General features: G+C 37.1%; 2 long non-coding RNA genes across 2 annotated transcripts; both read right to left on the bottom strand.

Moving 5' to 3' along the window:
• Positions 1-10,515: 10,515 nt before the first annotated feature.
• On the bottom strand, positions 10,516-12,081 carry LOC125664808 (uncharacterized). Its single transcript, XR_008796142.1, has 2 exons — positions 11,951-12,081; positions 10,516-10,748 (listed from the first exon to the last, which is right to left on the bottom strand). It is a non-coding gene; the product is annotated as an uncharacterized LOC125664808 (long non-coding RNA).
• An 8,097-nt stretch (positions 12,082-20,178) lies between these two features.
• Positions 20,179-21,760, bottom strand: LOC130047093 (uncharacterized). Its single transcript, XR_008796140.1, has 2 exons — positions 21,618-21,760; positions 20,179-20,415 (listed from the first exon to the last, which is right to left on the bottom strand). It is a non-coding gene; the product is annotated as an uncharacterized LOC130047093 (long non-coding RNA).
• Positions 21,761-27,118: the final 5,358 nt, after the last annotated feature.

The following is a 27,118-nucleotide window of genomic DNA, read 5'->3' as shown; positions in this document are numbered from 1 at the left end:
CTTACAGGGCCGTCTCATGTATCTAATATAAAAAAATTCCTAACATATTTCCCACTAAACGTGTGTCCAAACGTACCTTCAAATATCCACCCACCCACCCACCCCTACGACCCGAAAACTCGCATCTTATAATGATTTCGTTCGTCGACGTAGCAATGTTTGGTAGCCAGTCAATTCGTATCCCCGATTCATTGCTATTGTGAGTTTACACAATAACGTCTAAAAGTTAACTAATATCCCTACAAATAGTTTAGGTTAAATGTTTTAGAAAATAAATCACCCCAGTTTGGTTAAATAATAATTATTCAAACAGGTAAATTCACGACTATGTGGCTTTCATTAGTCTGGCGCGGTCCCAAGAGCTTACTTTACCTTTAGATAAGCTGTATTTTTAAATTATTAGTGTTCATGATAAATGGAGAACGAATATATAACTTGAAACGAATATTATGAAAAGATACCATTACTAACTAAACAGGGTTTAAATTGACTGGCTACCTAACATGGCTACACCATCACTTTCTCAGAGAGCTACAGTTCTGCAGCAACAACTGGCCCAGTGATTTAGTCGCCTCTTACGACAAGGGAGGGGTAGTGAGTACCTATTCTAACCCGGATATTCACAGATAAAACACCTGTTTGAGGAGAAAATAAACCTTTGGTATTCCGCAGCTCAAATTTTTGTTACTGAATTTTGATTGAAATAACTTATCAAATGACAAACCTTATATTATCCCACCTCTCTTTATTTTCCAACTGGAATCAAAGAGATCGTAAGCACTACACACTTTGCTACGAGTTGAACTATTTAAACATTTAAGAAATGTTACTCGTACAAATTAGGTACATGTAATAACGTTTGTTTTTGTTGTGTGCAAGAAGAATCCAAAGGATAAGATGTACCCCCCCCCCCCCCCCCCACACACACACCTTCCCTTGTACATCGGGCAGTGATGTGTTTGTATTATGATATTTCAACATGGATATTGCTAATATACAGTGTGATGTTTGCAAAAATAAAAACTCATCTGTTCACTCATGTTGACTGACGAGTACAGAAATTTGTAACGGCAATAATGACATCTTAAAATTCAATTTTTTATTGCTGTAACAAAATGAATATTCAAATAATGATAAAGCTCATCGAATTATCATGGAATGCTTAAATAAATTGCCATGTGTATTTTAAAGGTTATGTCAGAACAAGACAATAAAGTGTAAACAAATATAATATTTTTAGAAATATCCGTGTGTTGCCTACTTTGTATATTTCCCATAGATTAAGAAGTTTTCACCTAGAGAAGTACACTGCAACTGTTGGTTTTTAAATCTGTGTAAAGAACACCTTGAACTCAGGAATCCAGTACACCTTTGGATGTGCTACTCAGTTGCAAAGGGTTTCGAATCACTTTTTTTCGTACCTAAGTTCGTTTTATTGTTATATATTTTAAAAACGAAATTAGAGCGAAGTATGGAAGGTAAAGCTTTAGAAGTTAATTTCTATGTTATTCAGAAAGTGAGAAACATGGAAATCACTAGAATGATATTACAGTGAATTAGGTGTTTTTACCCTATTTGTATTTTTTAGTGATTCCCTTCTTTAAACCTATGTGTAAATGTTTGAAATGTTAATTGTATCTACAATGACTATAGAAAAACATCGATACCAGATATTGAATGGAATTATTTTACTACATTGTTTAGCATTGTAAGCAGTTCTTACAAAAATGGCCTTTTGACAAAACTTTTATCATGGGTAGAGCAAATCTTTCAAAATTGTACGCTTCATCTACTAAGTATTAGATCTACACTTGAATATGCATCAACTGTTTGGGCTGGCTGCTCTATGAAGGACGCTGAAAAACTTGCAGAGATACAGCTATATATAGCTAGAGTTGTTACTGGTCCAATCTAATTAATTAGATTACCACCAAATACGGTTCCAAAATATACGTACATTGGCCCAGAGTAAGCGTTCTATACGATGACGTCGTGTAAACATGGGTCCAACTACTGGGAATCTTGAGCGTAACCCTACCTCCCTCAGCTGAATACGTACTGTTTGGGTAGAAATTCTGCTGCTGTACCTACCAGCCGTCTGGTTTCCTGTAACAGTCGAATTTAACGGTCTTGATGATGTGTTGTTTCTTTTGGGCGGCCGCTACGTGGTCTGTCGTTTTTGGTGCCAGTCGTTCTTAGACGACTCGTAAGTCTTATAATGGTTATCCGACACCCATCAAATCGATCTGGAATATCAATATGGTACATCCCTGCCTGAACCATCCCAAATGCTCTATTTTGCTCATGCGTACTTAAACGTGGCATTATTTCACAACAATTTCGAGAGCACAATTAAATCCATCGTTGGAAACCCACGGTCGGTTGCTCTCTGTTTACCTCCCGTGGAATACAACCCCGATATCTTCGCATAACTCATTAAAATGCATGACCTTACGTGAGCTATCGAGGATCATTGGGAATCACCGTAAGTATTCCTGTAACTTATAGTGTCAGCTGTAATGGCGGTGCCCATGAAAGTGTGTGTGTGTTTTGTTGCACCACTATCAAAGATATATAGATGAAAACTCCAGATTTGGCACCCCAAATGGCTGATTACCTTGGCTAATACTTCACTTTCACACGTGCCTTACCCCCTTCCGGAAATTCTGCATCCGCCTCTGGTGTGTTTATTATCATCACTGCTTAATGGCACGTGAATAAAATTAGTCATGCATGATACGATTTAAAAATTAGATGCAAATTTGAATTAAAATATGGGGTTACAATCCCGTTCACATGCCATTTTGTAATTAGCGTAGGTGATACATCAATTGTGTTTATACGAGAGAGGTATGTAAAGAAGGTCACAATTACTGGCTTAAATTGTACCGAGAACACAACTGGAACAAATCACGGCAGTACTTAATACGTAAGTAAGTTTAACATACCTATATAAACTGATGAAATACCAAGTCCGTTAAAAAAAGTTTGATCACGTATGATGGATAAAAGTGGCGAGACTATGAGTGCTGAACATGTAGACCTGTACATAGATCGTGCGCAGTAGTAAACGCTTGGTAACACATGATTTTTCCTCACCTGTCTTTATAGACACAAATACACCCTCCGCTTCAACAATGCAGATAAAGCATCTCGCTGAAAGTTTTGCAACTTGTCCAACATAAACGTAATAAAAATCTTCGCCTGGAAAGCATGCTATTCTATGCTCCCGAGGACTGGAAATAAGTGGTTGAATATGGCAATAAGGAATGGTAAAACGACCAATTGCATATAGAAGCCGACGCACACCTCCCAGCAAAAATACTGGCGTTGTGTCCCACGGTAGGTAAACAGAGAGCGACGATGAATTAAATCACGCCTTGTGGACACAATTAACAGACCGTCGTGAAATCGAAAATCCGTAATGAGTTAAAGTACTCAGTATGTTTACGAAAATTAACGAACGTTGGAATGACGTGTATAAATGTTATGCCACCTTTTAGCATTCCCCTAATCATCTGATGATTATTAAAGAGTACATTAGTAAACAAAATATATATCATCTAAGTCCACAATAATTTTAACTGAATATTACGTTGTATTGTTTCCTTATTTGCCTAGTATATTTCAAATGCAGTGTGTATCTTGTATGATCCTTTTAAAGAAAATGATTTTCAATCATATGTCGATTTGATTTGATATTTGACCACGTATAACTCCGTTTACCTGATCAAGATATAGGGCTCATGGCGAATGTGACCGATCGACAGGGATTGCTTATTCCTCTTAGGCACCTGGTCCCACCTATATATCCAAGGGTCCGTGTTTGCCCAAGCCTCTATTTTGTATTGATTATAGGAGTTGTGAGATCAATCACTGTTAGTTATCTTCACTTTTCATCCCTGTCAACTGGAAATAAAAGACACCACAGAGACATCCACTCGTGCTTCATACTTAGATATTTTATTGAAAATCGATATCAACAACAAACTACAACTCAACGTTATGATAAGCGAGATGATTTCAGCTTCTCCATTCTCAACTTCCCATATTTATGTAGCAATATTCCATTATCACCTGTATATGATATTTATATCTCTCAACTGATTCGATACACAATAACTTGTTCTGCGTATCATCAGTTTTTAAATCAAAGCAGGCTACTGACAAACAAGTTGATGATGCAGGAGTTTCAACTGTCTCGTTTAAAGTCAGCATTTCGCGAATTGTATGGTCGTTATAACAATCTAATGTGCCATTGCAACCTATCATAGGGTCAAATGCTGTCTGACGTGTTTCATACCGATTGTTATGCCGTTTTAGCACACTATTTTGACTATGGATGGCTCTCTATTTTGTATTGCTTATAGGGGTTATGAGATTGATCATTGTTATCTTCACCTTATATATATATATATATATATATATATATATATATATATATATATATATCGATCTTCTTAATGACTTCATGAATGTTTGTGGAATGAAAAAAGAAGATAAATGATCAATGGAGATAGTAGGCTTTCTCTGTGCCTGTTTTTCCAATTCCTTTTCATTCTGTTTTCTTTATTTTTGACATGGCATTTCATTATCATAAAAGAAATAGCATATGTTGTCGTATCATCCTGATTAAGTTATTATCATATTATTATAATAATCTTTGAAATGTACCAACATCAGGTTACATTCTAATGGTCTTTAATCTGTATGATTTTGAAAGCCTATGATCATAAGTCACTACCATGCACTTTCATTCGAAAGTTATAACGTACCTTTTTCTAACTATCCAGCTCCACCTGTCTGCACATGCATAAACCTGCTGACCATCAGGGAATCCCGTATAATAGATGTGGTGCAATGATGCTATCATCTCACTTCATTCTGACCTTATCCTGGAATATAGAAACACATATTCGTTATGATATGAAGTATGATAGTCATGTGATCAAATTCTGTAAAATCCGAAGGCCTTTTCAATGGATTTTATCACCTACCGCCCCACTTCATAGCTACATAAAGATGGTTAACGTTGTTTATTATGTATGTGATTGAGACAATGATTTTAAAAAATATGACACTAAACAGCCGTTGTACACCATGACGAAGACGTGGTGACCTAGATGTAAAGTTTTACCATGAAATGGTGAATTTATGCATGTCGTGACCATGATTTTTTGTTTAAATTTACTGTGAAAGAAGGTGTTCGTCGTATTTAACTGTGTATTTGAGATGATCGGGTGAAACGAAGTAAAATGAGAGGTCATTCGAAAGGACGCCGACTTGGTATAGATCTGATATTGCAAATATAATATACTATCTTGATAAGTCATCGATAGATTCTTATTGCACCTTTACATTAAGTCATGACTTTTGACCTCCCAAAATCTTTATTAGAAATTGAAGTTATTTTGCTTTGGAATAACAAAGAATTATAACAAATGCGTTCATCTTCCTATTTCCTTAATCCTCGATTATTCATTGTTATTTATCTATCTATTAAAAGCAATGTATATTGTTTGCATTCATTGAAACTTTATATTAAAATAATCCCATTGTAAATGGGCCCTGCTAGATTCCTCGATTATTCATTGTTATTTATCTATCTATTAAAAGCAATGTCTATTGTTTGCATTCATTGAAATCTTATATTGAAATAATCCCATTGTAAATGGGCCCTGCTAGATTCCTCGATTATTCATTGTTATTTATCTATCTATTAAAAGCAATGTCTATTGTTTGCATTCATTGAAACCTTATATTGAAATAGTCCCATTGTGAATGGGCCCTGCTAGATTAGGAACAACTATTTGTTAGCTCATCCTCTATCATATTTCCTTCATATTTTCCCATTGATTTTTTGACATGTGCATGTTTTATGTAATAATTTCAATAATGTGATTTACCCAGATGAATTTCAAAAATGGCGTTTTAAACCGTCGAATCTTATTCATTGTTGCAGTTTTAAACAAAGAGAATAAGAAATTGAACATGGTTTTGTTGTATTTTTCAGTTTAAGAATCAATACTTACTTATAAAACTACAAGAAAACTTAAATACTTGACAGACAGAAAGATAAACAAGATACGTGTACAGTCTACTCCGGATATAATGAAATTCAGGGGACCTACCTGAATTGTTCATTATATCCAAAGTTCAATACAACCAATGCTGAACTACACAAATATTGCTACTGGGGGATTTGTTTTAATTTCAATGTAACAGATAGTTCAATATAACTAACTTCAACATAAGTGGAGTGGACTGTATATACATGTAGATATTTTTTGTTGTTGGATTTGGAATTTATTTCACTCGTGAAGCGTTGCAGTTCATACCCTCGTGTATTTACAAAGTTGAAAATGTATATCATATTCTACTTTCATTTCTCTCGGAAATTACAGCCTTTTGAAAGTTCAATGTACTTTCATGTAATTTATCGAGTAGTTCTGTATTCATAAGCGCATTGTTTACAACTATAGAGCGTTCATAAAGAAATTCTTGTCATTATAATTTGTAAATATATCAAGGACAAGAAAATGTAAATCCAGCCACCAGAATGTTGATGGGTTACCGTAATGGAATATAAGAAATTGTGAGAAAATGAAATTATCAATTATACACAGGTCTTTCAGAACCTTGCGATGTTGGTGTGTTGCAGATTTCAAGTTTCTCATTAACAATACCTTCGCAGTCTTTAGTGATCAGGTCGTCCAACACTGTTGGAATTCCCATGACCACAACTTGTGATCCGTTATCAGCTGGCCTGCTTTTATACTCTTGCGAGGCAGAATTTATTCAAAAGCTTCTATATGAAAAGAAACAAACAGCTTACTGTGGCCATCAACTGCACACTTAGATATATCGATGACTTTTATTTATGAACAATATTTATTTTCATTCATATGCCGATTCGATATATCCCAGTGACCACGAAATAAAAGACACCACAATCTTCCACATCTGCTTCGTAACGGCAAACTAGAAATTCAACTCTATGACAAACCGGATGACTTCAGCTTCTCCATCGTCAACTTTGCAATTTTACGTATCCCATTATCATCTACATATCGTCTCTATATCTCTAGACTGATTCGATACGCACGATCTTGTTCTGCGTATGATGAGTTTTTAAATCAAGACAGGCTACTGACAAACAAGTTGATGTTATAATGTACAGGAATTTCAACATTATCGTTTAAAGTAAGCATTTCGCAAATTCTATGCTCGTTATAACGGTCTGGTTGACCAATACAACTTCTCATTGGGCCAAATGCTGTCTGGCGTGTCTCATACAAATGTTAGGCCGTTCTTTACACACTGATTTTGACTACAGATTACTCCGTTTACCTGATCGAGATATAGGGCTCATGGCGGGTGTGACCGGTCGACAGGGGATGCTTGCTCACCCTAGGCACCTGACCCCATTCTGGTATGTCCAGGGGTCCGTGTTTGTCCAACTCCTAGTTTTGTAATCCTTATTAGGAGGTATGAGATTAATCACTGATCGTTATCTTCACAATTTCATTTACGCTTCCATACAAGAAACATTAGCGCAAAAATATTTATGGACCGTATGAATGGTTCCATTATACTGTAACGTATTAACGTTAACTTCTGGGATCGTACCTGGTCAATTCCAGGGTTTGGGGTATTCAACAATAATTAATTTAAACTAATTGGTATGGTTTTAGTGGACTGTCAAAATATACAAATATGTCCTAACCTTATCTAGGTAAATTATAATCAAACAGAGAATCACTATATCAATCAGAGGCAAGCAACGATAAACTGGTAGTGCTAACTAACAAAATGTAGATCTAAAGCCCAGTCGCCCTCGGATTACCCCATATACTGTAGGACGCCTTATTCAGGACGGACAGTATATGTGGTAGCCCTTCAACCACTACACTCACTGTAGGATGCCTTATTCAGGACGGACAATGAGTATAGCGGCCTGGACGACGGTCTGTTCAGCCAATGCGGACGACACCAAAAACGAATTATGGCTGGCCTCTTTACTGGAGGTCAACCTATTCGTGGCAGGCCAGACTTCTGATAGCCTTCCAAATTCACTCTCTAACTGTAAGAACAGGCGAGGAATTGTTCACCATGAATACTTTATTAGTACCCATACTCTCGTCCTCTCAACTAGGCTGGGTCTTCTATCTGAATGACACTGACGACTGCGGAGTCTCGGTATTTATATACAAATGAGATCACGTGATGTAAAGTGACTAATTGAGAACTCTGCATGGTCGTACCTCAAATATCCGGAATCATTACAATACTACAGTCGCATGTCATATAAAGGATTGTGTCTTACAGGGGGTCTTCTACTTGAACTGCCTTAAAAATTCTCGCCAAACTACATTTCCTTAATTCGGGGTTGGGGATTGGTAGAACACCCCCCCCCCGCCCCCGATTCTGCGTGCCTATACCAATGTAAATACACGGTGCAATAGCCTAATGCTCAGGACATTCTCTTCGCAACCAGAAATTCCTGGCCTTGGGTTTGATTCTTGATCCCCGATGTCAGACAGTATGCGTAGATACTGACTGTTCCTTTTCTAAGCGGTCGCCATTAGATGTGAATGTCACGGGCATAAGGCGGTCCTGCGTCACGACTGGCATTGATATGATAAAGGGTTTCACTATTATAGCATCGAATGTCATGGATAGGTCAAAATTTCGGCATGTTGTGTAATGCACTGTATACTTGATTGACAACTGTGACCTAGACAAAGACGGTCAATGTAATACCTGTCTGCTTTAACACTGTAGATTCCAAAAGAAGAATTCTCAAGAAATTTGTTTTAGGATAAATAAACTGTAAATTTTGTGGTAAGAATTACATTGGACTTTTACATCCGGGGATTGGATTGGACTTAACGGTCGATTTGTGACAGCGTCTATGAATTCAGCCCGACGGTAAACAAGCATCGGGCACTGTTTTTGAACTTTCATTAATTTGTCAGTAATTTTTATTGGTATGTTTTTATGTACCATGTAAAAAGATTGTTTTGTGATTGATTTTTGCTGCATGGTATCGGAATATTCTGACCCAGAAATATCAAATACTCTTCACAGGCACGTGACATCGTGTTTAGGCCATCCTGAGAAGGTGGAAGTTGACTTGTCTGAAATTCTTGACAAACATTGAAATAAAAAGGTTTGCCTGATCATCAATTCTAAATCGATCGTTGGGGGAAGGGGGATTTCAGGTTCTTCATTAGCTAATCCTACCTAAATTTCCCCCCAGGTTTCTGAAAACGGGGGAGGGGGGGCACAGCGCTCATCCTTCGCTACATGAGTTCAATTCATCTGTTTAGTTTACATTCTTCTCATTCGCTACTTCTTTTCAAAACTAGGGGCAGTCTATATAATATTCTTTCTTGTATTTCAAAATAACAGAGAGTGAGCAATGTTAAAAAAGATAGCTGCCCCTACCCCCTACCCGATTCTACGTGCCTGCCTTATACCAGATGTACTCTCATTGTATATATTCTTTTCGGTCCACTGTTTACTATTATGTACTTACTTGAGAAAGTAAGTGGTGTACATTTGATGTGAAATTTTAATTGACAGGTCCGAAATCTTCCACACTTGTCTGAATTTCGCTGCTGTCATAGGCGATAAACCACCCGGTGACATGGACCGATAAATGTCCTTTTAAGAATAAACACGTGAAATCGAGAGAACGATGACGTATATCTCTGTTATTTTAAGAACCTGTGACTTGAAATTTGACATGCAAGTAGTTAGAATATTAATATATGCAAGGAAAACGGTAAATTACGCATACCGTACCTAGTTTTAGATGTTTTAGGCATTTGAAGCAAATGGGTAGTTTTTTTTATCTGGGTCAGTTAGACCCCTTTCTATATTTAAAGTATCATAAAGATCGGGCCCAAAAAGGACTTAGCCCCTGTGACCAATACTTTTATTCTGAACACATGGTGTACATATGTATCTGCAAAGGTGAAGGTAACCAACAATGATCTTAAGTGTAGGACTAGAACAGACCTCTTGACATACCAGAGGTGGGATCAGCATCCCCTATTGACGGGTCACACCCGCCATAATCCCTATCCCTTTATCTTCATCAGGTAAACAGTGTAACTCGTAGTAAAAAAAGGCGAAGATAACGAACAGTGATTAATCTCCTAACAAAGGAAGTGTGTAAAGAACGGGCTAAAATTTATAGAAGTTATAAGATTGATAATTATCATTACCATCAGCTTTTCTTTCTTTGACTTTCGTATTATGACTTTATTTCCGTGTAATTTCAAAACACTTGTATTTTATATTATATTACAAACTTTGAGACCAATGTTTCATATTATCCCCAGCCTCTGATCCAGTTTCTCAAAGTACAGAATAAATATATATTTTGTCTAGATCTTTTTTTATCTGTACAACAAATTGTTGCACCTTAACCATACCCCCCCCCCCCCAGACTTTTTGCTGAATAATCACATCTGATTTCGAAAATAGAATTGGAAGATAGATAAGTAATGAGCTTATATTGAGGCCAACATATTAAAGTTACACAGGGTTGCAATGGCAATGATGATGGTCGCAGGAGGGAGTTTCGTTGTCAGCGCATGTACAATCACTTGCGTGGTGACATTCGTTGTCATGGTGGCAATGACAGGTTCCTCCATGGCAGTGAGACGATTGGTCTGGGTGACAGTTTGCACCTGCGCAATCAGCGTCCGTTGTACAGGTTTGACTGACAACAAGTCCTGTTAATACATGTATAACTACGATTTATAGCTGATGAAAGTGACTTAAACTTAACCATTAGATATCCGAGACATTAAAGGGAAAGACAACCATAACCACATTTTTGCTTTTATGAATAAAGTATTACTTACTGATATCGTAAATGACAACCTTTAACAATAACAATTTTTGCTTATCGATTAAATCAATATCGATTTAATTATTATCATATATTTTGAATTACCAGCCGCTAAGAGAGCGGCCATTGAAGTTTGATTTATGACGTCACACTATCGGTTCCGGTTAATTTCATCAGCAGCACTGTAAACATGACAAGTCACGAAGCTCGTTCTTTCGCAAGTATTATTTTTTCAGATGACTTGGTTGGGTCAGGATTTCAAAAGAAAACTCTTTTATCACATCTCCCCTTCGCATTAGTGTAATTAACAGCTTGACAGGAAGGCATCTACCTATTTATTCGTAAAAATCTACCACATGCACATTTTGGATGAACTTAGAATCTCATCAAAAGCGGGATAGACGGTGTGACTTCAAAATTATTGATTGTTGTGGTCTTAAATACAAAGGAGTTCCACATCATGGTAGCCTTTATAGATGGCGGGAATTTCGATTTGTATCGTTTTCAAATTTGTACTGAACCTTATCTGGCCGAATATCAACAAAATAGAATGGCAAATTTGTATCATATAATCACTCCTATCATTTATGATGTAAATGTTTTTTGGGTTTGCCTTCCCAATTAATGGGCCTTCGGTTCTATGATTAAGAATTTGTCTTTTACACTATCATGTAAAGGCACAGAACACTTCCTAAAATGACCCTGATAACAACTGGTACATGTATGTAAAACCTCTGATATTTAGAGATCGGAGTAAATTTACATAGAAAACATATATGCTCAGTGTCGTCTGATACAAATATATTTTTCAAATGAATAAGATATACATTTGCATATGAAAAAAAAACCAACCAATTATTCATAACCAATCTTCTGAATTTCTGGTATGATGTTGACTTGTCAAACTCTTATCCATACTTTCATTGTAGGTTTCACTGCTATTTTGTAATAGTTAATGTAATCTGTGTCCTACATCAGTCTTCGAACTATCTAGTTTAGCGCGAAAAATATGCCAGATAAACCTTTCACCTGAATCCTAAAATACTTTGAAGAGAAAATTTCAAATAGTTTATGTCAACTTACCAAACAAACACACTAGCAAAACGAGAACGATTGATTTCATGTTTAACACAGTCCAGAATTTGAGCTTAAATCCCAGAAGAAACAAGAATCTTCTTTATATATATGTTACTGCCATACAAACCGATTTTCGGGATAACCTTGGCATATCATCATAATATTGGTTATCATTGTATCTCTAAATTTCATGTCACCCTCAAGGTCTAGCAAGATCTCCTATAGTTTCTACACTATAAAATAATTAGATTACTAAGGTTACATGAGGAATATGTTTTGGTTTCAGCTGTCAAGGCTTGTAATAACATTGTCTTTGTAAGGTTCATTATTAAAACTGTAAACGAACTTGGCATTAATTCCACTTTTGGTAATCGTACTTATACTCCAACCGCCCTTTCAAAAGAAGATATTCTTCAAACCTATGCTTCAGTTTTAGATACATTTCATATCCCAGTCAATGGGTCGGATGCATATGAGTTACCGTACCTACATGTATACTGGATTCCTAAACTTCGTAAAAACCCTTACAAAGATTCATTACTGGATCCAGTAAATGTTCTACCAAGCCCCTATCTTTGTTCCTCAGGAAAATATTAACAGCTGCGAAGAAGAAAATTCAAACTTACTGTGCGACTAGATATGCCAGAAGTGGTGTTAATCAAATGTGGATTCTAAAAAAAAAACATTTATTAAACAATAAACTTCAATAAGTTTGATCACGTATGATGGATAAAAGTGGCGAGACTATGAGTGCTGAACATGTAGACCTGTACATAGATCGTGCGCAGTAGTAAACGCTTGGTAACACATGATTTTTCCTCACCTGTCTTTATAGACACAAATACACCCTCCGCTTCAACAATGCAGATAAAGCATCTCGCTGAAAGTTTTGCAACTTGTCCAACATAAACGTAATAAAAATCTTCGCCTGGAAAGCATGCTATTCTATGCTCCCGAGGACTGGAAATAAGTGGTTGAATATGGCAATAAGGAATGGTAAAACGACCAATTGCATATAGAAGCCGACGCACACCTCCCAGCAAAAATACTGGCGTTGTGTCCCACGGTAGGTAAACAGAGAGCGACGATGAATTAAATCACGCCTTGTGGACACAATTAACAGACCGTCGTGAAATCGAAAATCCGTAATGAGTTAAAGTACTCAGTATGTTTACGAAAATTAACGAACGTTGGAATGACGTGTATAAATGTTATGCCACCTTTTAGCATTCCCCTAATCATCTGATGATTATTAAAGAGTACATTAGTAAACAAAATATATATCATCTAAGTCCACAATAATTTTAACTGAATATTACGTTGTATTGTTTCCTTATTTGCCTAGTATATTTCAAATGCAGTGTGTATCTTGTATGATCCTTTTAAAGAAAATGATTTTCAATCATATGTCGATTTGATTTGATATTTGACCACGTATAACTCCGTTTACCTGATCAAGATATAGGGCTCATGGCGAATGTGACCGATCGACAGGGATTGCTTATTCCTCTTAGGCACCTGGTCCCACCTATATATCCAAGGGTCCGTGTTTGCCCAAGCCTCTATTTTGTATTGATTATAGGAGTTGTGAGATCAATCACTGTTAGTTATCTTCACTTTTCATCCCTGTCAACTGGAAATAAAAGACACCACAGAGACATCCACTCGTGCTTCATACTTAGATATTTTATTGAAAATCGATATCAACAACAAACTACAACTCAACGTTATGATAAGCGAGATGATTTCAGCTTCTCCATTCTCAACTTCCCATATTTATGTAGCAATATTCCATTATCACCTGTATATGATATTTATATCTCTCAACTGATTCGATACACAATAACTTGTTCTGCGTATCATCAGTTTTTAAATCAAAGCAGGCTACTGACAAACAAGTTGATGATGCAGGAGTTTCAACTGTCTCGTTTAAAGTCAGCATTTCGCGAATTGTATGGTCGTTATAACAATCTAATGTGCCATTGCAACCTATCATAGGGTCAAATGCTGTCTGACGTGTTTCATACCGATTGTTATGCCGTTTTAGCACACTATTTTGACTATGGATGGCTCTCTATTTTGTATTGCTTATAGGGGTTATGAGATTGATCATTGTTATCTTCACCTTATATATATATATATATATATATATATATATATATATATATCGATCTTCTTAATGACTTCATGAATGTTTGTGGAATGAAAAAAGAAGATAAATGATCAATGGAGATAGTAGGCTTTCTCTGTGCCTGTTTTTCCAATTCCTTTTCATTCTGTTTTCTTTATTTTTGACATGGCATTTCATTATCATAAAAGAAATAGCATATGTTGTCGTATCATCCTGATTAAGTTATTATCATATTATTATAATAATCTTTGAAATGTACCAACATCAGGTTACATTCTAATGGTCTTTAATCTGTATGATTTTGAAAGCCTATGATCATAAGTCACTACCATGCACTTTCATTCGAAAGTTATAACGTACCTTTTTCTAACTATCCAGCTCCACCTGTCTGCACATGCATAAACCTGCTGACCATCAGGGAATCCCGTATAATAGATGTGGTGCAATGATGCTATCATCTCACTTCATTCTGACCTTATCCTGGAATATAGAAACACATATTCGTTATGATATGAAGTATGATAGTCATGTGATCAAATTCTGTAAAATCCGAAGGCCTTTTCAATGGATTTTATCACCTACCGCCCCACTTCATAGCTACATAAAGATGGTTAACGTTGTTTATTATGTATGTGATTGAGACAGTGATTTTAAAAAATATGACACTAAACAGCCGTTGTACACCATGACGAAGACGTGGTGACCTAGATGTAAAGTTTTACCATGAAATGGTGAATTTATGCATGTCGTGACCATGATTTTTTGTTTAAATTTACTGTGAAAGAAGGTGTTCGTCGTATTTAACTGTGTATTTGAGATGATCGGGTGAAACGAAGTAAAATGAGAGGTCATTCGAAAGGACGCCGACTTGGTATAGATCTGATATTGCAAATATAATATACTATCTTGATAAGTCATCGATAGATTCTTATTGCACCTTTACATTAAGTCATGACTTTTGACCTCCCAAAATCTTTATTAGAAATTGAAGTTATTTTGCTTTGGAATAACAAAGAATTATAACAAATGCGTTCATCTTCCTATTTCCTTAATCCTCGATTATTCATTGTTATTTATCTATCTATTAAAAGCAATGTATATTGTTTGCATTCATTGAAACTTTATATTAAAATAATCCCATTGTAAATGGGCCCTGCTAGATTCCTCGATTATTCATTGTTATTTATCTATCTATTAAAAGCAATGTCTATTGTTTGCATTCATTGAAATCTTATATTGAAATAATCCCATTGTAAATGGGCCCTGCTAGATTCCTCGATTATTCATTGTTATTTATCTATCTATTAAAAGCAATGTCTATTGTTTGCATTCATTGAAACCTTATATTGAAATAGTCCCATTGTGAATGGGCCCTGCTAGATTAGGAACAACTATTTGTTAGCTCATCCTCTATCATATTTCCTTCATATTTTCCCATTGATTTTTTGACATGTGCATGTTTTATGTAATAATTTCAATAATGTGATTTACCCAGATGAATTTCAAAAATGGCGTTTTAAACCGTCGAATCTTATTCATTGTTGCAGTTTTAAACAAAGAGAATAAGAAATTGAACATGGTTTTGTTGTATTTTTCAGTTTAAGAATCAATACTTACTTATAAAACTACAAGAAAACTTAAATACTTGACAGACAGAAAGATAAACAAGATACGTGTACAGTCTACTCCGGATATAATGAAATTCAGGGGACCTACCTGAATTGTTCATTATATCCAAAGTTCAATACAACCAATGCTGAACTACACAAATATTGCTACTGGGGGATTTGTTTTAATTTCAATGTAACAGATAGTTCAATATAACTAACTTCAACATAAGTGGAGTGGACTGTATATACATGTAGATATTTTTTGTTGTTGGATTTGGAATTTATTTCACTCGTGAAGCGTTGCAGTTCATACCCTCGTGTATTTACAAAGTTGAAAATGTATATCATATTCTACTTTCATTTCTCTCGGAAATTACAGCCTTTTGAAAGTTCAATGTACTTTCATGTAATTTATCGAGTAGTTCTGTATTCATAAGCGCATTGTTTACAACTATAGAGCGTTCATAAAGAAATTCTTGTCATTATAATTTGTAAATATATCAAGGACAAGAAAATGTAAATCCAGCCACCAGAATGTTGATGGGTTACCGTAATGGAATATAAGAAATTGTGAGAAAATGAAATTATCAATTATACACAGGTCTTTCAGAACCTTGCGATGTTGGTGTGTTGCAGATTTCAAGTTTCTCATTAACAATACCTTCGCAGTCTTTAGTGATCAGGTCGTCCAACACTGTTGGAATTCCCATGACCACAACTTGTGATCCGTTATCAGCTGGCCTGCTTTTATACTCTTGCGAGGCAGAATTTATTCAAAAGCTTCTATATGAAAAGAAACAAACAGCTTACTGTGGCCATCAACTGCACACTTAGATATATCGATGACTTTTATTTATGAACAATATTTATTTTCATTCATATGCCGATTCGATATATCCCAGTGACCACGAAATAAAAGACACCACAATCTTCCACATCTGCTTCGTAACGGCAAACTAGAAATTCAACTCTATGACAAACCGGATGACTTCAGCTTCTCCATCGTCAACTTTGCAATTTTACGTATCCCATTATCATCTACATATCGTCTCTATATCTCTAGACTGATTCGATACGCACGATCTTGTTCTGCGTATGATGAGTTTTTAAATCAAGACAGGCTACTGACAAACAAGTTGATGTTATAATGTACAGGAATTTCAACATTATCGTTTAAAGTAAGCATTTCGCAAATTCTATGCTCGTTATAACGGTCTGGTTGACCAATACAACTTCTCATTGGGCCAAATGCTGTCTGGCGTGTCTCATACAAATGTTAGGCCGTTCTTTACACACTGATTTTGACTACAGATTACTCCGTTTACCTGATCGAGATATAGGGCTCATGGCGGGTGTGACCGGTCGACAGGGGATGCTTGCTCACCCTAGGCACCTGACCCCATTCTGGTATGTCCAGGGGTCCGTGTTTGTCCAACTCCTAGTTTTGTAATCCTTATTAGGAGGTATGAGATTAATCACTGATCGTTATCTTCACAATTTCATTTACGCTTCCATACAAGAAACATTAGCGCAAAAATATTTATGGACCGTATGAATGGTTCCATTATACTGTAACGTATTAACGTTAACTTCTGGGATCGTACCTGGTCAATTCCAGGGTTTGGGGTATTCAACAATAATTAATTTAAACTAATTGGTATGGTTTTAGTGGACTGTCAAAATATACAAATATGTCCTAACCTTATCTAGGTAAATTATAATCAAACAGAGAATCACTATATCAATCAGAGGCAAGCAACGATAAACTGGTAGTGCTAACTAACAAAATGTAGATCTAAAGCCCAGTCGCCCTCGGATTACCCCATATACTGTAGGACGCCTTATTCAGGACGGACAGTATATGTGGTAGCCCTTCAACCACTACACTCACTGTAGGATGCCTTATTCAGGACGGACAATGAGCATAGCGGCCTGGACGACGGTCTGTTCAGCCAATGCGGACGACACCAAAAACGAATTATGGCTGGCCTCTTTACTGGAGGTCAACCTATTCGTGGCAGGCCAGACTTCTGATAGCCTTCCAAATTCACTCTCTAACTGTAAGAACAGGCGAGGAATTGTTCACCATGAATACTTTATTAGTACCCATACTCTCGTCCTCTCAACTAGGCTGGGTCTTCTATCTGAATGACACTGACGACTGCGGAGTCTCGGTATTTATATACAAATGAGATCACGTGATGTAAAGTGACTAATTGAGAACTCTGCATGGTCGTACCTCAAATATCCGGAATCATTACAATACTACAGTCGCATGTCATATAAAGGATTGTGTCTTACAGGGGGTCTTCTACTTGAACTGCCTTAAAAATTCTCGCCAAACTACATTTCCTTAATTCGGGGTTGGGGATTGGTAGAACACCCCCCCCCCCGCCCCCGATTCTGCGTGCCTATACCAATGTAAATACACGGTGCAATAGCCTAATGCTCAGGACATTCTCTTCGCAACCAGAAATTCCTGGCCTTGGGTTTGATTCTTGATCCCCGATGTCAGACAGTATGCGTAGATACTGACTGTTCCTTTTCTAAGCGGTCGCCATTAGATGTGAATGTCACGGGCATAAGGCGGTCCTGCGTCACGACTGGCATTGATATGATAAAGGGTTTCACTATTATAGCATCGAATGTCATGGATAGGTCAAAATTTCGGCATGTTGTGTAATGCACTGTATACTTGATTGACAACTGTGACCTAGACAAAGACGGTCAATGTAATACCTGTCTGCTTTAACACTGTAGATTCCAAAAGAAGAATTCTCAAGAAATTTGTTTTAGGATAAATAAACTGTAAATTTTGTGGTAAGAATTACATTGGACTTTTACATCCGGGGATTGGATTGGACTTAACGGTCGATTTGTGACAGCGTCTATGAATTCAGCCCGACGGTAAACAAGCATCGGGCACTGTTTTTGAACTTTCATTAATTTGTCAGTAATTTTTATTGGTATGTTTTTATGTACCATGTAAAAAGATTGTTTTGTGATTGATTTTTGCTGCATGGTATCGGAATATTCTGACCCAGAAATATCAAATACTCTTCACAGGCACGTGACATCGTGTTTAGGCCATCCTGAGAAGGTGGAAGTTGACTTGTCTGAAATTCTTGACAAACATTGAAATAAAAAGGTTTGCCTGATCATCAATTCTAAATCGATCGTTGGGGGAAGGGGGATTTCAGGTTCTTCATTAGCTAATCCTACCTAAATTTCCCCCCAGGTTTCTGAAAACGGGGGAGGGGGGGCACAGCGCTCATCCTTCGCTACATGAGTTCAATTCATCTGTTTAGTTTACATTCTTCTCATTCGCTACTTCTTTTCAAAACTAGGGGCAGTCTATATAATATTCTTTCTTGTATTTCAAAATAACAGAGAGTGAGCAATGTTAAAAAAGATAGCTGCCCCTACCCCCTACCCGATTCTACGTGCCTGCCTTATACCAGATGTACTCTCATTGTATATATTCTTTTCGGTCCACTGTTTACTATTATGTACTTACTTGAGAAAGTAAGTGGTGTACATTTGATGTGAAATTTTAATTGACAGGTCCGAAATCTTCCACACTTGTCTGAATTTCGCTGCTGTCATAGGCGATAAACCACCCGGTGACATGGACCGATAAATGTCCTTTTAAGAATAAACACGTGAAATCGAGAGAACGATGACGTATATCTCTGTTATTTTAAGAACCTGTGACTTGAAATTTGACATGCAAGTAGTTAGAATATTAATATATGCAAGGAAAACGGTAAATTACGCATACCGTACCTAGTTTTAGATGTTTTAGGCATTTGAAGCAAATGGGTAGTTTTTTTATCTGGGTCAGTTAGACCCCTTTCTATATTTAAAGTATCATAAAGATCGGGCCCAAAAAGGACTTAGCCCCTGTGACCAATACTTTTATTCTGAACACATGGTGTACATATGTATCTGCAAAGGTGAAGGTAACCAACAATGATCTTAAGTGTAGGACTAGAACAGACCTCTTGACATACCAGAGGTGGGATCAGCATCCCCTATTGACGGGTCACACCCGCCATAATCCCTATCCCTTTATCTTCATCAGGTAAACAGTGTAACTCGTAGTAAAAAAAGGCGAAGATAACGAACAGTGATTAATCTCCTAACAAAGGAAGTGTGTAAAGAACGGGCTAAAATTTATAGAAGTTATAAGATTGATAATTATCATTACCATCAGCTTTTCTTTCTTTGACTTTCGTATTATGACTTTATTTCCGTGTAATTTCAAAACACTTGTATTTTATATTATATTACAAACTTTGAGACCAATGTTTCATATTATCCCCAGCCTCTGATCCAGTTTCTCAAAGTACAGAATAAATATATATTTTGTCTAGATCTTTTTTTATCTGTACAACAAATTGTTGCACCTTAACCATACCCCCCCCCCCCCCCCCCCCAGACTTTTTGCTGAATAATCACATCTGATTTCGAAAATAGAATTGGAAGATAGATAAGTAATGAGCTTATATTGAGGCCAACATATTCAAGTTACACAGGGTTGCAATGGCAATGATGATGGTCGCAGGAGGGAGTTTCGTTGTCAGCGCATGTACAATCACTTGCGTGGTGACATTCGTTGTCATGGTGGCAATGACAGGTTCCTCCATGGCAGTGAGACGATTGGTCTGGGTGACAGTTTGCACCTGCGCAATCAGCGTCCGTTGTACAGGTTTGACTGACAACAAGTCCTGTTAATACATGTATAACTACGATTTATAGCTGATGAAAGTGACTTAAACTTAACCATTAGATATCCGAGACATTAAAGGGAAAGACAACCATAACCACATTTTTGCTTTTATGAATAAAGTATTACTTACTGATATCGTAAATGACAACCTTTAACAATAACAATTTTTGCTTATCGATTAAATCAATATCGATTTAATTATTATCATATATTTTGAATTACCAGCCGCTAAGAGAGCGGCCATTGAAGTTTGATTTATGACGTCACACTATCGGTTCCGGTTAATTTCATCAGCAGCACTGTAAACATGACAAGTCACGAAGCTCGTTCTTTCGCAAGTATTATTTTTTCAGATGACTTGGTTGGGTCAGGATTTCAAAAGAAAACTCTTTTATCACATCTCCCCTTCGCATTAGTGTAATTAACAGCTTGACAGGAAGGCATCTACCTATTTATTCGTAAAAATCTACCACATGCACATTTTGGATGAACTTAGAATCTCATCAAAAGCGGGATAGACGGTGTGACTTCAAAATTATTGATTGTTGTGGTCTTAAATACAAAGGAGTTCCACATCATGGTAGCCTTTATAGATGGCGGGAATTTCGATTTGTATCGTTTTCAAATTTGTACTGAACCTTATCTGGCCGAATATCAACAAAATAGAATGGCAAATTTGTATCATATAATCACTCCTATCATTTATGATGTAAATGTTTTTTGGGTTTGCCTTCCCAATTAATGGGCCTTCGGTTCTATGATTAAGAATTTGTCTTTTACACTATCATGTAAAGGCACAGAACACTTCCTAAAATGACCCTGATAACAACTGGTACATGTATGTAAAACCTCTGATATTTAGAGATCGGAGTAAATTTACATAGAAAACATATATGCTCAGTGTCGTCTGATACAAATATATTTTTCAAATGAATAAGATATACATTTGCATATGAAAAAAAAACCAACCAATTATTCATAACCAATCTTCTGAATTTCTGGTATGATGTTGACTTGTCAAACTCTTATCCATACTTTCATTGTAGGTTTCTCTGCTATTTTGTAATAGTTAATGTAATCTGTGTCCTACATCAGTCTTCGAACTATCTAGTTTAGCGCGAAAAATATGCCAGATAAACCTTTCACCTGAATCCTAAAATACTTTGAAGAGAAAATTTCAAATAGTTTATGTCAACTTACCAAACAAACACACTAGCAAAACGAGAACGATTGATTTCATGTTTAACACAGTCCAGAATTTGAGCTTAAATCCCAGAAGAAACAAGAATCTTCTTTATATATATGTTACTGCCATACAAACCGATTTTCGGGATAACCTTGGCATATCATCATAATATTGGTTATCATTGTATCTCTAAATTTCATGTCACCCTCAAGGTCTAGCAAGATCTCCTATAGTTTCTACACTATAAAATAATTAGATTACTAAGGTTACATGAGGAATATGTTTTGGTTTCAGCTGTCAAGGCTTGTAATAACATTGTCTTTGTAAGGTTCATTATTAAAACTGTAAACGAACTTGGCATTAATTCCACTTTTGGTAATCGTACTTATACTCCAACCGCCCTTTCAAAAGAAGATATTCTTCAAACCTATGCTTCAGTTTTAGATACATTTCATATCCCAGTCAATGGGTCGGATGCATATGAGTTACCGTACCTACATGTATACTGGATTCCTAAACTTCGTAAAAACCCTTACAAAGATTCATTACTGGATCCAGTAAATGTTCTACCAAGCCCCTATCTTTGTTCCTCAGGAAAATATTAACAGCTGCGAAGAAGAAAATTCAAACTTACTGTGCGACTAGATATGCCAGAAGTGGTGTTAATCAAATGTGGATTCTAAAAAAAAAAACATTTATTAAACTTGAAATCGCAAACTTTGACTTTTCAACACTTTATACGAAAATTCCTCACAATAATTTAAAGACTAGACTTTTTGACGTAATAAACAGCTTCTTCTTCAAAAACAACTGACAACGCAAATATTCCCATCAAGTGATCAGTCGTCCAAAAAATTGTTTAACGCCACTCTGATTCCACGCACAAGTACTCTGAAGTTAGAATAAAAAATAGTTCCTCATTCACAATATCTTTGTGGTCTTTGGTAATCAGGTCTTCCAACAGTTTGTTGGAATCTCCATGGGCACAAATTGTGTTCCTTTGTTAGCTGACCTGAAACTTCTACGTGAGAAGAAAAGATATCTTGCTATGGTCTTCAATTCGACATTTACATATATCGACGATGTATATATATTATCCATAAACAATAATGATTTTCCTTCATATGTTGATTCGATATATCCTAATGAACTCGAAATAAAGGAAACTACAAAGTCGTCCACTTCTGCTTCATACTTTGACATTTTATTGAAAGTAGATATTAACGGCAAACTAACAACTCAACAACTGATTCGATACGTAAGAGCTTGTTCTGCGTATGATCAGTTTTTTAAAAATGAAGTAGGCTACTGACAAACAAGCTGATTGTGCAGGGGTTCCAACAGTCTCGTTTAAAGTCAGCATTTTGTAAATTATATGCTCTTTATAACGATCTAGATTGCCAATAAAACAAATCATTGGGTCAAATGCTGCCCACTTTCCCAATACCTCACAACAGCTCGAGATCCTAAAACACACTCCCAATGCCTCGCACAAGCCCATACCCACACTAAACATTCCTAATACCTCATAAGACCTCGCCAAACAATCTCAATACTTTACACCTGCCCGTGACACCCCCACCAACATTCCAAATATCAGCCATAACCATACCAAGTACTCCCAATATCTCACAACAGCCCACGCCTCCACCAAACACGCCTAATACTTCACAGCAACCCGAAACCTCACCAAACACTCCCGATACCTCACACCAGCCAACGACCCTATCAAACACTCGCAATACCTCACGCCAGCCCACGCCCCAACAAACACTCTCAATACCTCATAACAGCTCACAACACCCCTAGTACATGTACCTCACATAAGCCAACGACCTTATCAAACACTACTAATACCTTACACCAGCCCATGATCCCTCCAAACATCCCGAATATCTCCAACCAGCCCACAACTTCACCAAACACTCACAGTATCTCACACAAATATATCACAATAGCTCATGACCCAACCAAACACTCCCAATACCTCACACCAAACCACGCCCCCCGAACACCCCAATACCTCACAACAGCCAACCACCCCATCAAACACTACCAATTACTCACACCAGCCCATGACGCCACCAGACACCTCCAATATCTCTCAATAGCTCACAAACCCACTAAACATTCCGTATATCTCATTACAGCCCACCACCCCAACAAACGCTCCGTATTACAACCCACCACCCAACAAACATTCTGTATATCTCATTACAGCCCACCACCCCAACAAACACTCCGTATACCTCATTACAACCCACCATCCCAACAAACACTCCGTATACCTCATTACAACCCACCACCCCAACAAACACTCCGTATACCTCATTACAACCCACCACCCCAACAAACACTCCGTATTACAACCCACTACCCCAACAAACACTCCGTATACCTCATTACAACCCACCACCCCAACAAACACTCCGTATACCTCATTACAACCCACCACCCCAACAAACACTTCGTATATCTCATTACAACCCGTCACCCTAACAAACACTCAGAATTACAACCCGTCACCCCAACAAACACTCCATATACCTCATTACAACCCACCACCCCAACAAACACTCCGTACATCTCATTACAACCCGTCACCCTAACAAACACTCAGAATTATAATCCGTCACCCCAACAAACACTCCGTATACCTCATTACAACCCACCACCCCAACAAACACTCCGTATTACAACCCACTACCCCAACAAACACTCCGTATTACAACCCACCACCCCAACAAACACTCCGTATTACAACCCGCCACCCCAACAAACACTCCGTGTTACAACCCGCCACCTCAACAAACACTCCGTATATCTCATTACAACCCACCACCCCAACAAACACTCCGTATTACAACCCACTACCCCAACAAACACTCCGTATTACAACCCACCACCCCAACAGACACTCCGTATATCTCATTATAACCCACCCACCCAACAAACACTCCGTATTACAACATACTACCCCCCCAAAAAAACAATCTGTATGACAACCACCACCCCGACAAACACTCCATATATCTCATTGCAACCCATCACCCCAACAAACACTCCCAAAACCTCACAATAGCCCACGACCTCACCAAACACTCCCAAAACCTCACAATAGCCCACGACCTCACCATGCACTTCCATAAACTCACACCAGCTCACGACCTCACCATGCACTCCCATAATCTCACACCAGCTCACGACATCACCATGAACTCCAAATACATTACAATGGCTCGACATTCTAACACCCAACACCCCCCAATATTTCGCACTAGCTTACAAACCCACCAAACGCGCCCAATATCTTACAATAGCCCGATATTTTAACAAATTCTCCCCATCGAACGCTCCCAGTACCTTATACCAGCGCAAGACTTCACCAAACACTCCCAATATCTCATACCAACTCACGACCCCAACGGACACTTTCAGTATCTCACAACATTCCGAGACCCAACTAAACACTCCAAATACCCCACAACGGCCAAAAACGTGAAATATCTTTTCAAACCTTTTCTTGTGAAGACCAATATATAAGGCAATAAATAATATTGAAAATTACCATGTACATGTACATGTATTTAAAAAGTGGTTGAAATATCAACTGACGAGACTTTAAGAAAAATCATAGTTTTAATACCACGAGATCGATTGAGTCTTTCTAAACATTCTTTGGTCAGACTTTAGAAATTTCAACCACTAACACAGATGTAACCCCCCCCCCCCCCCCCCCCACACACACACACACACACATTAGAATTTCTAACGTCGGGGAAAATACTTTATCTATTTAAATTCTTGACTTGTCAGCAAATCTTGAGAGGATAACTTTCAAAATTTTCTTCCGGCTGCCATCTCCTCCCTCCTCACTTTGAAAAAGGAAACATGAAAGGTGAAGATAACGAACAGTGATCAATCTCATAACTCCTATAAAAGGTGAAGATAACGAACAGTGATCAATCTCATGACTCCTATAAGTAATACAAAGTAGATAGTTGAGCAAACACGGACCCCTAGATACACCAGAGGTGGGATCAGGTGCCTAGGAGGAGTAAGCATCCCCTGTCGACCTTTCACACCCGTCGTGAGCCCTATATCCTGATCAGGTAAACGGAGCTATCCGTAGTCAAAATCAGTGTGCCAACATATATGAAACGAAAGTAAATCTTTGTGAAGTACATAACATGAAATATATATATATATATATATATATATATATATATATATATATATATATATATGACAAATCCCAGAGAATGGTAGGTACAAAATATGTATTTTTGTGAGAAAGATTCAAGATACGAAGAAAAAAGATCTTGTCTTAAGGGGGTAGGGTACGTACATAAAGTACGCAGATTTTGAAGCAATACTGCATGTCACTTTCAAAGTCATTTGGTTGGTTGTATATTGCATAAATACATCCCTCTAGAGAATTTTTCACTTTCATTTTACAAAAGTGCGCACCATCTAGCCTTCCGTGTTTAGTAAACCAGAAGTGATAATAGAATTAGATAGGTTACATGAAGAATATGTTTTGTTTCCAGTTGAAAAAGCTTATAACAACATTGTCTTTATTTGCCTCATTATTTCAAACAAAGCCGGCATTAATCCACATTTGGTAATTGTACTTATAATACAAATGCCTTTTCAAAAGATACAATTCTTCGAACTCATGCTCAAGTTTTAAAAACATTTAATATCCCAGTCGATGGGATGAATGAATATGAGTTACCGTGCATATACTGGATTCCTAAACGTTACAAAACCCTTACAAAGATACATTGCTGGATTCAGTAAATGTTGTACCAAACCCCTCTCTTTCCGCCTCACGAAAATATTAACAACAGTGAAGAAGAAACTTAAAACATAATGGGCCACAACATCTGCCAGAAGTTGTGTAAATCTAATGTAGATTCTACAAAATTCTAAAGCACTTTTAGTATGAAAAGTGAAGATAACAAACAGTGATTAATCCCATAACTCCTGCAAGCAATACAAAATATATAGTTGGGCAAACACGGACCCCTGGACACACCAGAGGTGGGATCAGGTGCCTAGGAGGAGTAAGCATCCCCTGTCGACCGGTCACATCCGCCGTGAGCCCTATATCCTGATCAGGTAAACGGAGTTATCCGCAGTCAAAATCAGTGTGTCAAGAAGGCTTAACAATCGGTATGAAACACGTCAGACAGTATTTGACCCAATGATAGGTTGTATTGACGAACTAGATCGTTATAATGACCATAGAATTTGCGAAATGCTGACGTCAATCGAGACTGTTGAAACCCCTGTACCATCAACCTGTATACATTGTATTTGAATAGCAAATCCTTTATTAAATCAACAACATCAAAACATGCCTTTTTTTTTTAACACTTTACACGAACATTCCTAACTGTAATTAAACATTACATGTTTTGGTACAAAAGCTTCAACAAGAATGGAAAGGGAAAATTTTCATATCTAGTGAACAGCCATTCAAAAATTACTTTGTTATATACAACTCTGA

The sequence above is a fragment of the Ostrea edulis genome, chromosome 1, assembly GCF_947568905.1.
Source record: "Ostrea edulis chromosome 1, xbOstEdul1.1, whole genome shotgun sequence".
Classification (NCBI taxonomy): Eukaryota; Metazoa; Mollusca; class Bivalvia; order Ostreida; family Ostreidae; genus Ostrea; species Ostrea edulis.
Note: the sequence above shows the minus strand (reverse complement) of the source record. Positions and strands in the feature narration are given on the sequence as shown.